The following is a 17,670-nucleotide window of genomic DNA, read 5'->3' as shown; positions in this document are numbered from 1 at the left end:
CTCTCCTTTGCAACGACTAGTTGCTCAGGAGAGTAAATATCTCTCTGCTTCGCACTGAGGTGTTTAGGGTAGAAATGTTTTTTCTCCTAATCATGGACCGGCTGTTCTCGGTACCCAGGTTCCTACCAGGGAACCGAGATGAAAGAAGCCTTTTCGGAGATGAAAGTTTCCTCTCCGGAGACGAAACTTTCCTCCGCAGGGAAGAAACCCTCCTCTCACAGAGTGTTTATTATTATTGGGGAAACCACAATTCCGTTCCTGGGGAATGCTATTCTCCGCATAAACATTTGTATCTACTCCACGTCATTGATTGCCCTCCACGAAAAGGAATCGTTACCACACAAAGGATAGTCCTCTCCTTCGAGGGGATGAGTTTTCACCCTCACAGCCCAAGCAAATCCTGAAGCAGTCCCGCTCAAAAACCTATCCAAAACTCTTAAAAGAATACATACCTGTATCTCGGTAGGGTGTAGAGAAGTTAAAACACTCTCAGAAACATTGATTGGCAAGGTTGCATTGATTGATAATTGATTAGGTAATTGATTCTACCTGGAAGAATTTTAACTAATTTTTTACTAATTTTTTTTTGTTTAATTTGAATTTTGATTAATTTGATTTGAATGTAAACAGTAAAACACAGTTTTTATGACACTGCTCAAAAAAATTGGCTAGTACTGATTGCTTGTCTGACTTTAACTTGCTGATGAGCAGGACCAATGCGGTGTCGCCGCTCAAGTCGAAATTTCTCGTGTTAAGTGCAGAATCTGTTGAGACGAATTGCCGCTTACGTCGACTTTCTTTTCGGTCCCTACACAATGTGACTTAGCGGCTTTCACTGTAATTTTTTTTTGCTTAAATCTAACAATGCACACACTCAACAGGTCAAATTCTCCAGAGCTCTAATGGAATTTAAATCATTCTGCGTTTTAACACCGGGCAAAGGACTACCGAAACTAGCTATACTTGACAGTTGGACCACAATTCGAAACTAGGAACCACAATTTCTGACTTATTTCAGAAACAGCATATGTGCCATCAGTTTTCCTGTGCAGATAGTTGTTTTTATCCATGAGCCAGATATTGTAGTTCCTTTTTGCAAAATGCAGTCCAGCTAATTTGAGTGATTCAGGCACGGATTGCGTGAATCCCAGACTTTCAGTGCTAAGTCCATGTGATGCACGCCAGAATGAGAGGGGCTCACCGTGGTCTTCTCCAAGTTCCAGGCCAGCGAGTCCTTTGTTAAGGCTCTCCAAGATCCGTCGTGGAAACTTCGCAGTCATAAAATTTTTTCCCTTAGTGTTCCCGGTTTTTGCAGCGAGTTCATGCCCTGCCTACATATGCGTAACTACGTTTACTACGGAAACGATTTTAGTATAAATGATTACCAGTTTCAGTTTCATATCTTCGTGCCACCACATGGATACATACACATTTATTTTCACAGTATCACAATCCTTGTCAGGGTATTTTTTTTACCTTACTTTTCTTCAGTGTTGTTTTCGACCCATGTGGGCACAGTGAGATTTGAGGGTTTGTGTAAGTGATCTTAAGCCGTTATCAACCTGCTCTGGGAAAAAAAAAAAAAAATATTGGATCTAGAGTCCAGACTCTTGAAAACATCGACAAGAAAAAATACTCTTGATTCAATCAAATTTTTGCTTAAATCAAGAACCAAGCCTCTTAATTTGAGCGGATTTCCTTTTGATTTAAGCAAAAATCTGACTGAATCAAGAGTATTTTTTCTTGTCAATATTTCCAAGAGTCTGGACTCTATATCCAATGAGTTTTTTTTTCAGTGTGTCAAATCACTCGGGGGGGGGGGGGGGGGGGGGAGTGTCGCGAAGAGAATGTCTCTCTGAAATGGAGGATCCTCTCTACGCGCTGAGACAGCTGTTGTGCAGTTTGGCACTCGCGACTTAAATTACCTAGTCCTCCTTTATTTCCTGCATCCTGTTGCCGAGTCACCACACTTTCCCCTTGTAGATAGATCCATGGCTCTCCATCCAAAGAAAAGTCCTGTCAATGAGCCGTGACAGGTGAAGATACATCCTCAGACCCGTCATGTTACCTCTCTAATATCCATCCGTCATTCCTTTTTACCTTCGTTTGTCCTTTCTTGGTCCCATCCTGCTCTCAGGAACAAGCAATTTTTAGAGTTGTTTTTAGGGAGTGGTATGTTAAAGTTAAAGGAGGACTGAGGTAGCCATGCCACGCGCATAGATCACTACCTCCACCCATACGCGTAGCCAACAACCCACAAGTGAAACTTTCCGGTGCAGGTCATCTGAATGAATAGCTCCTTGAAAATTTACCGTTCGGCACCAGTTGACCTACCGGCACTCAGTCAGTGTTATGCATATTACACTTGCACTGCTTACTAAACACTGGAAAAAAACACATTGGATCTAGAGTCCAGACTCATGAAAACATTGACAAGAAAAGGACTCTTGATTCAATCAGATTTAAGCTTAAATCAAAGGAAATCCGCTCAAATTAAGAGGCTTGACAGAGCCAGACTGGGTATATTTATATATATGGGGTGGTGTTGTTATAAATAAATTTTTGCAAGAAAGTTCAAGTAGAGATACATTCACTCGGATACTCTGCTCCAAACAGCATTACAAATTTAAAACACAGATCAACAGCGCTCTGTAAATCTTCCACGAAGAATCGCTTTTGATTGCAGTAAACAATGTACGAAAATGGATTTTCTCCCACTAAAATAATAAAAGCCTGGGCATTTAAGATTGGCATTAACACAGTGACTAATGCGGGCCTCTAGATCATCTTCCATGGAGCTCGATGATGGGACTTGGATAATGAAAGATTTCACTACCTCATCGCGAGAGGGTCGCCAAACTTTATTGTTGACCACGGTGTCATCAGACTGATTCTCTGCTGACTTCCGCTTTCTCTTCCCAGACAATGTTGCCGTGGGCACAAGGAGGAGGAACACATATACGGCAACAACATTGCTGGTAATTTCACCTGAAATAAAACCAAAAAATAAGACACTTAATCCTACTAAAAGAGCATAATTTCCTCCCTCCCCCCTTCATCGAATGGTGCAGCACCAGAACGGTGTCCAAACCTGGTTGCATATGATAAAGTGATGCAGAAACAAAGAGACAAAAATTTGGATACGCTAACTTTTACCTACACTCAAGGCGTGTCAAAAGTAAGAAACGAGGAGAGTTCGCGGATTTGAAAAGTTGTTCTTTCCAAAATATTGTAAACTCGTCAACCCCTCACTGGGGAAAAAAAAATTACATTGGATCTAGAGTCCAGACTCTTGGAAACATTGACAAGAAAAAGGACTCTTGATACAATCTTTAAGCTTACATCAAAAGGTAATCCGCTCAAATGAAGAGGCTTGGTTCTTGATTTAAGCTTAAATCTGATTGAATCAAGAGTATTTCTTCTTGTCGATGTTTTTAAGAGTCTGGACTCTAGATCCAATGTGTTTTTTTCCAGTGAATGTGAAATTCATCTGAATGGAACGTGGAAAAATCAAAGGGTGTCATTAAAATTACAAGTCACGATTCTAATCACACGCAGACTTTAGAATTGTTGCTTGTATGGGAGAGGGAGCCGTGCGGCCATGATTCATTGGCCATTGTTCTTAATTCAGACTTAACTTTTTTTCGTGCGTATACGTAGAAATAATTTTTTTTGTAAATCCAAGGCGATGGCTAATTCATATGGGTTAAGATAGGAGAATAGAATTCCTGACTTCCCTCCTATAATCAGAAAATTTCCATGAACATTTGATTCAGTCAGACATTGGTCACATCGTAACAATCTATTATTAAAAATGCAATTCTTCGTGGATAACGTCTTACTTGTCTCTTTTAAACAACGAAAGAGTGTAGCTCCACGAATCAATGAATGATTCGCTGTATTCGAAGCAATTTCTTTTCTACCGATGAGAAAATCAAATTGTGGACTCAAGGAACGATACAATGATTTCCGTATCAGTCTGATCGTTTCAATTAATATCGTATCGAAAGAAGGGGTATGAGAAAATTTTGTAGATATCATAAATGTTCTTAGAGGAACATTCGAAACAATACGTTGTTGTACGTATTGTTACCTGCAAACATGTTGTAATTATTCTCATCGACGATTGCTATTAAGTAATAGTTCATCCTACACTCAATCAGTCTCCTCTCCTTTTAGTCCAGGCGCCTGGTAGCTAAAAATGAGGCTACCTGGAATTTTGGGTACACAGCGATTTTTTTGGCTTATTTTATGTTTTTTGGGTCGCTGAATCCGAATCTGAAGTTTCCGCACGCGTATCTGGTGAGCATTTTCCGCTATTTTGAAAAAATGGCCTAAAAAGGCCTTTTTTTGCGGTTTTTTTTGATATAGCGGCTACGGATGAGGAAAAGTCCCGGATTTAGCTAATGTTTTGAATAGCTGACAAAATTTGGAAGAAAATGGTATATGAATATGCTAGGTTTGCTCAAAAATTGAGGAACCTCGGATTTCGGAACTTTAGAACGCTTCGGAACTTGGCTGACCGCGGCGAGCCGGATCGCGCGTTGACGGGTGCGCCGCGAAAACGTGAATAGGCGCGATGTTCACGATGCTGTATCTTCCTCAATTTTTAAGCAAACCTAACATATGTATACACCATTTTCTTCCAAATTATGTCAGCTATTCAAAACATTAGCTAAATCCGGGACTTTTCCTCATCCGTAGCCGCTATATCAAAAAAACCGCAAAAAAAGGCCTTTTTAGGCCATTTTTTCAAAATAGCGGAAAATGCTCACCAGATACGCGTGCGGAAACTTCAGATTCGGATTCAGCGACCCAAAAAACATAAAGTAGGCCAAAAAAATCGCTGTGTACCCAAAATTCCAGGTAGACTTACCAGGCGCCTGGACTATTTCCGCGTCCGACGTCTCGTGTTTTGGCCAACTGGCAACCAGTCACATAAGTCGATTCTGCCTTGGATACTAAGAAGAAAGTCGATGCGCCAGTGTTCGATTTCAAGACTGACCTCCGTTTCCAGAGCTCCGCTGTCCTCGTCCTGCAGGAGGCTAGCGAAGCCTACCTCGTAGGTCTCTTCGAAGACATCAACTTGTGCGCCATCCACGCCAAGCGTGTCACCATCACGCCCAAGGACATCCAGCTGGCTCGCCGCATCCGTGGAGAACGTGCTTAAGCGCATTCATAGATCCTGCACTCTTTTAAGGAGCACACCGCGACAGTCCGACACGAACGCCACGACGGTAACTTTCTTCGCTCCCACGGACCGCAGGGTTTCAAGTACCCTCGTTGTTACCGGCGGTCTATCATAGGTCCTTACTTTCTCGTCGAAGGCAAACGAAGGGTACGGAGGGACGATTTTCCCCGTGATCGTCACATCGATCACGGCTGCCAGCTCCGCTTTCTGCGCTACCAAGTCCGGGCGGACTCTTTCACCCCCCTCTAGGGTCAACAATCGCTCCTCTTTTTTTTTCTTTTTTTTCTATAAGGGGCGGTGGGAAAGGCTCTCTCGCCTTTCCCACCGCCCCTCTCTTGTAAATTTCCTTTTATTTCCATTTAAACATACACATAAAAATCAATACACACTTCAAAGATATACCCTTCCACATTTGTCATAGGATACTTTTACATGGAACTTATAGGGAGGGGATTGGGGGAGGTATAGTTACTTTACTGGGTGGGTGATGTTTTTAATGGGGGTTTTTTTCCGGAGGAAAATTCTGTGGAGGGTTGGACGGGCTGTGCGAAAGGTAAACGGAAATTGGCATTCCGCCTATATACACTTAAATCGATGATGAAAGACCCACCAGCAAATGCGGTGGGACAAAAATTGATACAATGCTCCTTAAAAGCTAAAAGAAAATTCCTAAGTGTAGTCATTTGATTAAAATACAGAATTTCACTCAAAATTGCATGGTACGACACTTTTCTGGGAGTCGTCGCACAATATACTTCATGACCCTCGGGGTGCTCCCGTCCTCAAGTCCTTTTAGAGGGGCTCTCCGATTCCCTCTGTCGTGTTTATCCTATTCCGGGGTAGTTTTGGGTCTTGTTTGCTAGCCGTAAGTGCTTGCTGGGGGTAACAATCGCTCCTTATTATGCGTCCGGTGTCAGACGCGCTTTAAGTCCCCGCAGACGAGGTCTACGATCGCATCGTGCCTCGCTATACGCGCCTCGTGCGTACGTGGACACGTTTGGAGGACGTGGACCAGGGTCTCCGCGGGTGCGCCGCAGGCCCGGCACGAGACCGGAGCCGATGGACGCCCGCGAGAAACCCTCAACCGAGTCGCCAGACAGTTGGCTCGTAGGTGAACCGCCCGTCGGAATGTATCGCCGGTGCCGTCTTATGACCGGAGCTAAGAGGAGGACTCCCGAACTCGACCGACGAGAGCCAGAGGGCCCCCGTCGACCGTTGAATACAAGCGCCGAGTCCAACGGTCGTTGAGACCTGCAGAGTCGAGGGTCTCCGGCACGCGGCGGCCCGGTCGGCGAGGCCGACAGGGAGCGCCAGACGAACAGCCTCGCATTCGGAGATCCGCAGCGACGAGAAGCGGGAGCGCTTCAACAGAGGAACGCGTTCCTCAAAAGAGGGAATTTGGAGACCGCCATGACGAAGCGGCGCGTGGTGGAAAGCGGTGGGGACGGACGTTGGAAGCCGTAGTACGCCCCTAACGAAACTCCCAACGCGCCGGTCGATGCCCGGCAGCAGTCCGACCGTCGCCGAGGCGAAGGTCAGAACGTGCACCAGAGAAGGAAGAAAATGCACTTTTAAGACATACAATTTGCGCTGCGGGGTCGTAGGGGCGCCCTGAATTTGGTTGAGACCGCGTTCGAGGCGACCGAGGTCAACGGGAAGAACGCTCGACCCTCGGTAGTCAACACCCACGTAACGCCACTCCGTTGATAGTGAGATGGCGGGGACAACTTTTTTTTTTTTTCCTGCTTCAAATAGCCCACAAGGGCTAATCTCACGCTTTAAGTCCCATCCCCCCTCCGTCCCTACTGAACCAGTCCCAGGCAACCATTGTTTGAGACCATCAAACTCGGGTCGCCTGGTGGGGAATCGAACCCGGGACCTCCCGATCATAGGGCAAGCGCTATACAACCACTACACCATAGGAGGCCGACAGGATCACGCTGGCCGTAGCAGGTGGATTTGGAGGAGGTTTAGTGGGGACTCCTGCCGGTTTAGGAGATGGGGATGTACGTCTCAAAGGCTTCTCTTGTTGCAAAAGGCGCTCTAGCGTAATCTGGACTAATTTGACTTTTCGAGACGCATCATTAATTCGCTTGTTGGCGATCCCAATCTCGCTTTGAAGTTGATCATTCGAAACTTTAGATCCCATTGTAGCATCTAGTTTGGCTACATCTGCTGGTATTCCTGTGATAGCCAGAGATTGAGCTTGGATTTGCGATGTTAAATCACTAACCTGGCGAGTGAGGAACGTCAGACCCGCCACAAGGGTTGCTGTCATACCGCAGGCTGTGATGTCATTCGGGCTCAATTGGCAAATGACTTCTTGTGGTGAATAATTTAAGAGCTCATTGAACACTATCATCATGTGCTCAGTCTGCTGGCTGAGTTCAGTCGGGAAATTTGCAGACGTGTTCCTTGACTCTGGGAGACCAGAGTTACCAGCGAACTTGACCAGCGATAGTGAAGACACACGCGTCGTCAATTTTTACTTTGCCCCGCTTTGCGTCCGCTACAAGCGCGAGGGTGCGGCACTTCCCGGAACCCGCGGAGATTTGAAGTCCGCGACAAGAGAGGGGCTTCTCTGCTAACGCTTCAGTCGTTCATCACTGACGAAAAATCAAAGAAGTTTTTGTAGAATAAGGGGCTTACCTCACCTCTCCACATAACCAGCTCGATCCAAGCAGGTCTGATACTGATTGTGAGACTAAGAGAACAGCTTTTGGATACCACGCGGGTAGAAGTCTTTCAACTGGCTGGGGATGAAAGTGTTGACGGCTTGTTTGACCTCTTCCACTTATTCGAAATGAACTCCCCCGAGTTCAGATTTTAGATACGGTAATAAATGGCGGTCTGATTTGCCTTTATATTCGGTTATTGCATTAACGGATAGAAGATCTCTAGATAAATCGGGTACATGGTACACATTGTTTAAATCACTTATCTTAGACACAACCGAGCCTACATTTGATGCTGAAATTGTTGCGCTCTTCTTTGCAGTTTTAATATCAAATTTACACGGTTCTGAGGTGGAAAAGAGACATTTACGAGGGGCGTTTAATACGTAAGTATTAAACCCCCCCTCTTTAAAATCAAAAGGAATGGACCAATTTTAAAAAAACTTGGGCTTAAAATCTTCCTTAGAATATACTGAGTTCAACAAAACAAACCGCAACAAAATCGGACCTTGCGCGGCCGAACGCGAGCCGTTTGAACGCGCCGAGGTGCACGCCAAATCCGCAGAGATTTGAAGTCCGCGACAAGAGAAGAGCTTCTCTGCCAACGCTTCAATCGTTCATCACTGACGAAAAATCAAAGAATTTTTGGAGAATAAAGGGCTTACCTCACCTCTCCACATAACCAGCTCGATCCAAGCAGGTCTGATACTGATTGTGAGACTAAGAGAACAGCTTTTGGATACCACGCGTGTAGAAGTCTTTCAACTGGCTGGGGATGAAAGTGTTGACGGCTTGTTTGACCTCTTCCACTGATTCAAAATGAACTCCCCCGAGTTCAGATTTTAGATACGGTAATAAAAGGCAAAACAGACCACCATTTATTACCGTATCTAAAATCTGAACTCGGGGGAGTTCATTTTGAATCAGTGGAAGAGGATTCTATACGTGGAAATAGAGCAATATGTGAATTCACTCAGACGCCTCCTCCAATAGTATATAGGTAGAAAAAGCCATATTCAACACCGCTTACTATTACCTAAGTTAATTTCAGCCGACGCACGAGTCTTGTAATAATCTTCTTTCTTCCTCGCGACTGCCTGAAAAAAAAGTTCTTCAACTGATTTCTCGTCGCGAAGCAATTCACTGCATAATTTTTTTCTTGAGATGCTCCTTTGACATGGAGCGTCGTTTCTCGTCGACAAAATCATTTTTTATTTTTTAGTCAAATCCGTGCGGATCGACGGAAAGTAATTTTTTCAGCTAAACAAGCTTTGTTTTGTTATCGCTAAGTTTAAGTTCGGAATCAACAGCAGAACAACGTTTCTTAACTAAAAAACTGACTTGAAGTCTAACCCGCCCGGATTAAACTTTAAAAAAAAAAAACAAATTTTGTCGACAAGAAACGACGCTTTAAGTCAAAACATTATCTCAAGAAATAGTTTGTTCTGTGTTCGCGCTCAGTTCAACTTCACTCAGACCCGGCGTGGCGCGGCGTTGGTGGTGTCTGTATCCTCATCTTCGGATCAGATTCCTCACCCTCTTCGGACCGATCTATGATCCCAATTTTCGACCCGGTTCTTGACCGACGTGCGATTTCGTTTATCCCTACGTCGGTTGGCCACTTGGAAGCACACCGGTCACTGCTAAGTAGTGACTGCTCAGCACATCGGACAGCAATCGTAAGGTTCCTCGTCGTTGTTGTGTATTGAGTCACTGCCCAGTTAGCACGGTCACTGCCGAGCCAAGAGGTCAAAAGAAAGCTCCTTCGTATGACGGATTAAGGAAATAATCCCCGCGTGCTTGTCGGGGTGTTACATTCTTGTTATTACAAGTTACCGACCGAAACCTTTGGGTATTGGCAAGCATACCGGTCACTGCTAAGTAGTGACTGCTCAGCACTCAGGACTCTGCCTAAATGCAATCGCCTAGGTTTGTCAGAGACTGCTGAGGGAAAAGCCACTCTAAGTTAGCACGGTCACTGCTGAACATAAATGTTACACTGATACCAATGGAATCGGTCCCCAAAGCAATTTGTCTTAGTCGCTCGCTCCCTGGCCCTGCAGCCGATAATTCGTAAAATTATTTCATCTTTTCATCTTCCTCGTCACTCACCTCCATCATGTCAAATGATCCTGCCCCCTCCTAACTACGCCTCTTGTACGAGAACTGATGCGATGGATCAGGAGAAAAACGAGGAATCAGTTGAAGAATAAGCTTAGAAAAAATGTCTCGGGATTTTCTAATTTTGTCGCTTCTTCGGCAGTTGAAGCAATTGGGCGTGTCTCTACTAAGCTCCATTCGCACGCTTCAATTTTTCATCAAACTCTTCTTTTGACTCTGATGAATGGAAATTTTTCCGTTACGATTTTTACGGTGAAAATTGTCAACCAACAAAGTCCGAAGTTAGGTCGAATGAAAAGTCGAAGCGTTTGTTTTTTGCTCATGGAAGTGAACGTGCGTTGTGTTTAGAGAATTCACTATCAAAAAGTGAAATTAAATTAGTAATAGTAAGAAATTACAGTACAGTTCGCTGTCGTGAATGAATTCACAGTGCCTCAATTTCATTCGTGGTTCTAAGAATACAAGACGCTTTTATAAATAGATTCAAAGATATGATTCAGATAAATTGTATACAATTTATCAACAGCACTGCCTTTTGTGGGTCCGATGCATCGAACATAATTCAAAACTATCATTACTTCCCACTCAGGGAGAACTTCTGCGGTCTCTTAATTGTTCTCACAAAGTAATCGAAAGACAATTTTTTTTTATCTGTAAAAATTAGTGTTGAATAAGACTGAATTTCTTCCTGTCTCATTTTTAAATTTTTACACTCCTCCGTAACAGGGTTATTATCCGAGGGTTCTAAAGTGACTGTTTCCTTCATTTGAAAAGAGGTGAGGCTGGCCCTGGGATTGAATTTTTCATCTGCAATAGAAGTGGCACTGGAAGCAACTGCGTCACGGCGGTTTTCCCAAGTGTATGTGTCTACCTCCATGTTTGAAGGTCTTCGTTAATAATCGCTTCATATGATGAGTCAGCTTCAGCAATTTCAATGAAAACTGTGGTTACTTATTTTAAATGTCTGATCGGAGTAGATTCTAATGACTGACTATCACAGTTTCTTTATTAAATGAACCAGCAGGCTTCATTTTTCGTTGCTCACGCTGAAATACAGCATTATTGGTGGAAAAATTGGATTTATGCGAGAGAATATCCTTTGGGCAGTCACTCATCCTGCTTAAATTCAGACGTTTCTTGTGATCGCTCAAGATCGCCGAAATGCGCACCGCGAATCGAAGTGAAGTAAATCATTAAATTTAGGAAAATTCAGGCTTTGAGCCGTGAGACTTACCCAGACCAATCTGGCTATTAAGGTATAAGAAAGCACATGCCCAAAGTCGCAGAAAAATATACAGGCATTTAGCGCCTGGGTTGACTTTCAAATTTTCACAATCTTCGAAGTTTACGATGTTTCTGACCAAAGGCTATCAACTTTGTCAACTGAGGAAGGTGCTTCGCTGAAACACACGACATAACTTTACTTTATTGAGTCAAGAAGTGATGCATTGTCAAGAAACTTTTAACCTCATCACTTTAATTGTTTCTCAATAGGAATATCCACGAGCTTCACTATAAGAAATTCCGATTAACAAGTCCTCCTTAGTCTACAATGTAATACGTTCCAAGAAAACAGTTCAAAGTTTTGCAGAGTTAAGGGTCGGTTTCCCTTCTTAAGCTATTACACTGATATTCTACAGCACATGCAGAAACAAAATATGTGCACCAGCACCTGTCCGTCTGAAAAAATCCCAAAATTATGATTCTCAGACCACACCCTCTAATGCCTCACTACTAGATAAACGGAACGTTACAAGGCCAAGGGGAAATACTATTCAGTCAACTACGAAACTCTTCAGTGACGAATTGATTCGAAAATGCAAGTTTCCAACACCTCCATTCCCCATGCATGTAAGTGAACCCCATCCTTGCCCATGCACTGGTGAAACTTGATGACTTTAACCCCTTCCCTTTCGCCTATTGAGGGATCCAGTCGTTGGTTCCTCTTATTCCCTCACCTGGATTTTGTCTGACAAAAATTAAATTCATATTTTAAATCTCTAAACGCACATTATGTGACTTCATACTTTTTTCCATTCTGTCAAATCTTCAAGGATAAAACTTGAGGAGGAAAGTGATAGTTCTTTTCTTGTTGAAGCCACATTTTCACATTTACCGGACTTCGACAAAAAACGATTGGTTTGAATCAAATGACACCATACGTCGAGTGAATTTTCAAACTAGTTCAGAGCTACGATTAATAGTTTATGAAGCCGAAAGTTGTTCAGATCGTTTGCTAGTATCCGTGATAAAATACATGTGCCACGCCACCATATTTGAAATAACTCAGAAACAAGAAAAGAAAGAAAGAAAAGTACGAAGAACGATTCAGGAAAAAACATGAATGTCAATTAGACGTGCCCCCACCTCAAGGAGTCAATTTATCTTCTTCAGAAGTACACGTAAAGAAAAGGACATGGGGTTTAATTTTTTTGTCGTTTTCTGTTTGGGAGTTTTCAGAGGAATTGTTAAATCCATCAACGACTGAGAGTTAGGTATCAGTTCTAGTGTCAGTTTGGAGATTCTCCGAGACAGCAGTGGAAACTGTTGTGCAATAAAATTTTCTTTCCCAGTGAAGATAGAATTGAATAAGATTTGACCACGTCTCTATTAAGAAGATGGTGACTCGTCTTTAGTCTCTATATCCGATCATTTGGTTTTTTATTTTCATATCTATTCTTAATAATCTTGAGCTAACGGCTCAGTCTTCTCAGGATTTTTTACCCTTATTGAAGGCTTTTATAACTCTACGTACCCACTGTTTGTATGACTGGCATGCGGCTGCCGCCGCTCCGGCCAGGAATGCCTTCTTTAACATCTCATCCTCGGAATCATCTGGAATTGAAAGAAGAAAAATGTAGTAAAAATGTAAATGCAGTCTGATGTTTGACTGACAACTATGTCAATTCATGGCAAAGAATCACTAATTGAAACAATATCGCCTAGCCTTCAACTAGGCCTTCAACTGAGCTGATCGCAGACTGATCGCCGCCGCGGCCACTCTCCTGACCGTCGCCGTGGGTCGCTGCGTGCGCGTGACTGCGTGAGCCTGCACACTGGTCGCTTGACGTCTGCGCGCAACGACTGACGATCAGGAGTGGGGCTGGCGACGGAGTCGCGGCAGAGCGACTGGCGATCTCGCGCTAAAAACTGAGCAAAACTGAAATATCTTCTTTTGGGCGTAAGACCCAACATGCACCCTCCCTTGAACCCTGTAAGGGTTCGAAAGAGAACCTCGAGGGAGACGGTGTACAAAGTGTACCGAAATGAATTGAACTGAAAAATGCAGTAAATCGGAAAATGAAGGTTATCTGTAAATTTCATTTACAAAAAATCATTGTCAGGCTAACAAAACAAAATCTAAATGTTAGGACAATTTTACAATTATTAACATCATTATTTCAAAATTATTTACATGTTTTCCAAACGGAAGCGTTGGGCTCTTATTGCCCCTTTTATTTGTCGGCGGGATGGCGCTGCAAAAATACTTCGCGGGTTGTTCCCCGATCCAGGGTGCGTTCCAGTTGCTGGACGTAACGCGAGTCGTTAGCCGGGACTGGCACCGGTACCGGGATGAAAACGGGCACTTGCTGCACTGGCAGGGGGGCCGCCGCGGGGTAATGTGGAAACCAGGGCTGCATCGTGTTTGAGGGTTAAACATTGATGAAACTTAGGAAAGTCGTTCGAAAAGAGCATCGTCAGGTGATTTGTCAAAACAAGTGGGAGAGTCTTGCTACGGCAATAACAATCTGATCCTGGTGCTGAGAGTGGGAGGTCGATCAGCACCAGACCTAGTTTGGGGCAGTGTTGACGTTGACACTTGGTTGCAATGGCTCAGGAGGAGCGCCAAGCGCTATCTTCGCCGGCGAGGGCACGGCTTCATCACCACTTGGTGGGCCAGGGCCAAAGTTAACACCCATCCTCCGCTTCAATACAGGTAAGGGCATGGCCGTAGTAGGCGGCGCTTGGTCCGTCACTTTCATTGCCAAAGCAAATCCGAAGAATAGGAGCGTGTTGTCAAAGGGGGTGTTTGCAATTGCTTCGGTCACTTGTACGCCAGCTACGACTTCTTGAAGAACCGGGGCGTAAGTGATACTTGTCATCCAATCAAAGGACTGTACACGGCTCAAAAACACGATGGAGCCCCAGGCAGACAGGTGGGTTAGGGTTAGCCGGCACTATTATGTGGGGACTGAGTCCTGACCTATCCCACAGAAATTGTTGGTAGCTGAAGAGCGGTTGTCCTTGGGGCAAGAAGTTTGTCAAGGCCTAGGAGATAATATTTACAGCCAAGGCACCATAAGGTTTAAGTGCATACGGTGCAGACGAAAGCATAGCATCTCTATACGCTGAAGAGCCTCCACTCGCATACCAACCACGAAGTGCAGGGGTTGCCTGGATGACTACCTCGTCCGCATGTCTGCAGTTGCGTAAAACCTTGTAACCTTGTACGTTTTATAGTTATATTATATAGAACTGTCGGGAGCATGGATTTCAGGGTCCTCCCGCAGGACACGTTCCTCAGTTTTTCATCATATGCATAGATTAGTGTACAATCTTGTGGTATATGACACACAATTCGGGGATAGTTTAATTGTGGGACGATTATATCCTGTGTGTATTTCCCTTGCCATACTGCGTTTTGTCTAATTAGAGTAACTTGCATCGGATCATTGTCTTTTTCTGGAAAAAAAAAATCATAAATTACAAGAAGAAGGAATCTGTTATATTTTATTTATAAAGCAGAGGAATTTATCATTTATTGCCATTTAAATTTTTTCTTAGATCGACGGCATTACATTATATATTATATAAAGAAATATATATATTTAAATTATTAAATCCATGCAGAAGCACACCGTACCCGATTACGATTCCAATTCCACAACAATACATTTTGATGACTCACAGAGATGAATCGGCTCCGGCCGTCGGCGCCCCTGCACTCCATCGCGTGGCAAGTTTGCCGGATCTGCCCGCTTGCGGTGTTGACCACGAACGTCGCCGAATCGGACCAGTGATCCACGCCGCCGTGGTTCCGGCACCGGGTGACATTCCTCGTGTTCACGTACACGGTCCGATCGCTCCTTGTAGCCACGACATCACGGCCATCGGGTTGCCGAAGCGGGGTGGATGATGTGGTGATAGGAGTCTGCGTGGCCCTTCAAACCCCCATGCGAGAACAGGAGAGTTCCAGCCTCGTGTAGCTAATGTCGTAAGCGGTATCACTTCTCCAACATGACGGTCAATAGCATTGACGACGAAAAGGATTATATTTGGAGCGTCATTAGCACAACCAGACACATAAATCGTGAACCCGAATTCGCTCGTTAACTCGTTGTCTATAGCTTCTTCTCGTGGTGGGATGCCTAGGTACGCGGTTCATCCAAATGTCGGGTCCGGAGTGGAAAGGAGGACCGGAGGACCGTAAAAAAAAAGGAAAAAAAGGGAGGAAAGGAAAATCCATCTCGGGGACAGAACCCAAGGCAAGCAGGCGAACCGCGTACCCAGGCATCCCACCACGAGAAGAAGAAAACACAAACTAAAGTATGAGAACTACACGGAGTGAAACCTGAACAGTAACTTAATGGTCCATAAATATTATAAATGAGAAAATCTAACGCCTGAAAACCATCACCACAATCGTAAAACATTTTGCTGCATCTTGAATTGAAGCACCCCTGATGTATTATTCCATTCTGAATATCCAAGTCGAAGAAAACATTATTATTCTATTGGATTCTCGGAAGAAATGTTCTCAGCGGCGTTATTATGTCCAATATCTTGAATCCTCTCGGAGAGGTGCACGCTGAACAAGAGTCGCAATCGCGTGAGTCGCTCTTTCTACCTACATAGTAAAGCATCAGACTCTGCACTGAGAAAAAACTATGGTTTATAAACCTATTAGAGGTAAATATGGAACGCCTATAATAGTCGTAAATAAACTAATGATTCTCGGTCTGTGAACCATACTATGGTCTCTGTACCTAATTAAGGTACAGAGACCATAACTAAGGTATATGTGCTATTATTATATGTAGAGGTACTACTATTAGTGGTGTTCCATATTTACCTCTAATAGGTTTATAAGCCATAGTTTTTTCTCAGTGTGAAAACATGACCGCCTTTACGAAAGGACGAACTCTATACGTAATGTTACGGCTCTAGACGTGTTATAATGTTGGGGATTTTCGTTTCAAACACCGTCTCTATAAATTCCAAATTTATTACACTTATCGTGGCAGATGCAAGTATAACTTGCACATTAGGAATGGATTTGATCCATTCGTGGCCAGCGATGAGCATGGGTCTAAAATCAACCCCCCATGTGGGTATAGCATGAGCCTCTTCATAAATAATTGCTTTCCTTACTTGAGTATTTCTAAATAAATTCTGGAAGGCATACAGATCAAGTAGTTTCTCAGGTTTTTGAAAAATTCACTTATGATGAGGAGCTTTTAATTGCCAAAAAGGATTGGAAGTGTTAAATGTAGGAAGCACAAGCAGACAATTGAGGAATAAGTAAGCGTCCGGTTATAGAGGAATTCGATACTTCTACGTTCAGGGCAGGGTATGCACGTCCTGACGCAACTCGAGGAATGGACGTCTGGAAGGAATCTCTCAAGGAATGCACGTCTTTAGGCAACTTTCTTTCTAGGGAATGGACGTCCTAGAAAGGAGACTATAAAGGTAAAGACTTGAAAGGCCGGCTTATATTCGTTGCAAAAGCGGGAGGAAGCTAGCGAACTTTCGTGAACGTCTTGAACTCAGCTGATGGCAGACTGGTCATCGCCGCGGCCACTCTCCTGACCGTCGCCGTTGGTCGCTGCGTGCGCGTGAGCCTGCGCATACTGGGAAACTAATCAACTACCGCTTGAACTTTTTTTGGGTCAGGTAATATTTTCCCTTCCTTGATTATGTGACCTACATATCTGATTTCAGATTGTTTGAATCTGAATTTATTCAAGTTAAACCTTACATTGTGCTGTCGGGCACGTTCCAGAACTTTCAAAAGGATTTCATCATGTTCAGCTTCCGTAGCCGCATGAATTAGAATATCATCTTAATAGATTTCAACTCCTTCTATGTCGCCAAAAATTCTTACATTGTATCATTGAAAGACTTCAGACCCCATACATATACCAAAAGGAAAAGGTAATCTCTTAAAGCGAAAAGTTCCGAAACACGTGGCGAAAGTTGTGTATTGGACACTTTCTTCCGTTAGCTCCACATGTCAGAACGAGACTTTCAAATCTAACACGGTATAAAATTTTGAATCTTTTACTTTGGAAAACAAGTCTTCAATAGTTGGGATTTCACAGTAATCTTTTATAATAGCTTCGTTTAGATCTGACGGATCTGGACATAATCTTAGAGTGCCATCCTCTTTCTCTACAATGACAAGTTTATTTAACCACTCCTGAGGTTCGTTAACTGGTTCAATAATACCTAATCTACATAACCAGTCTAATTCTTTTTTTGGCCGCCTGCGTAATTTCCGTGGGATCCTATTTGGCGGTAATGACGTTGGAACTGCATTAGACTTTATTTTAATACCATATTTTTTTTTTAAATTTGCCTACACCTGACCATAGTTCATCAAACATTTTGACTACACCTTCTTTGGTAAGGCCATATGACACACACAGCTCCGTGCTCCTCTTCAGCGGTTTTTTCCTTCGG

This window comes from Bemisia tabaci, chromosome 6, assembly GCF_918797505.1.
Source record: "Bemisia tabaci chromosome 6, PGI_BMITA_v3".
Taxonomy (NCBI): domain Eukaryota; kingdom Metazoa; phylum Arthropoda; class Insecta; order Hemiptera; family Aleyrodidae; genus Bemisia; species Bemisia tabaci.
The sequence above is the reverse complement of the archived record's forward strand: the minus strand, read 5'-3'. Positions refer to the sequence as shown.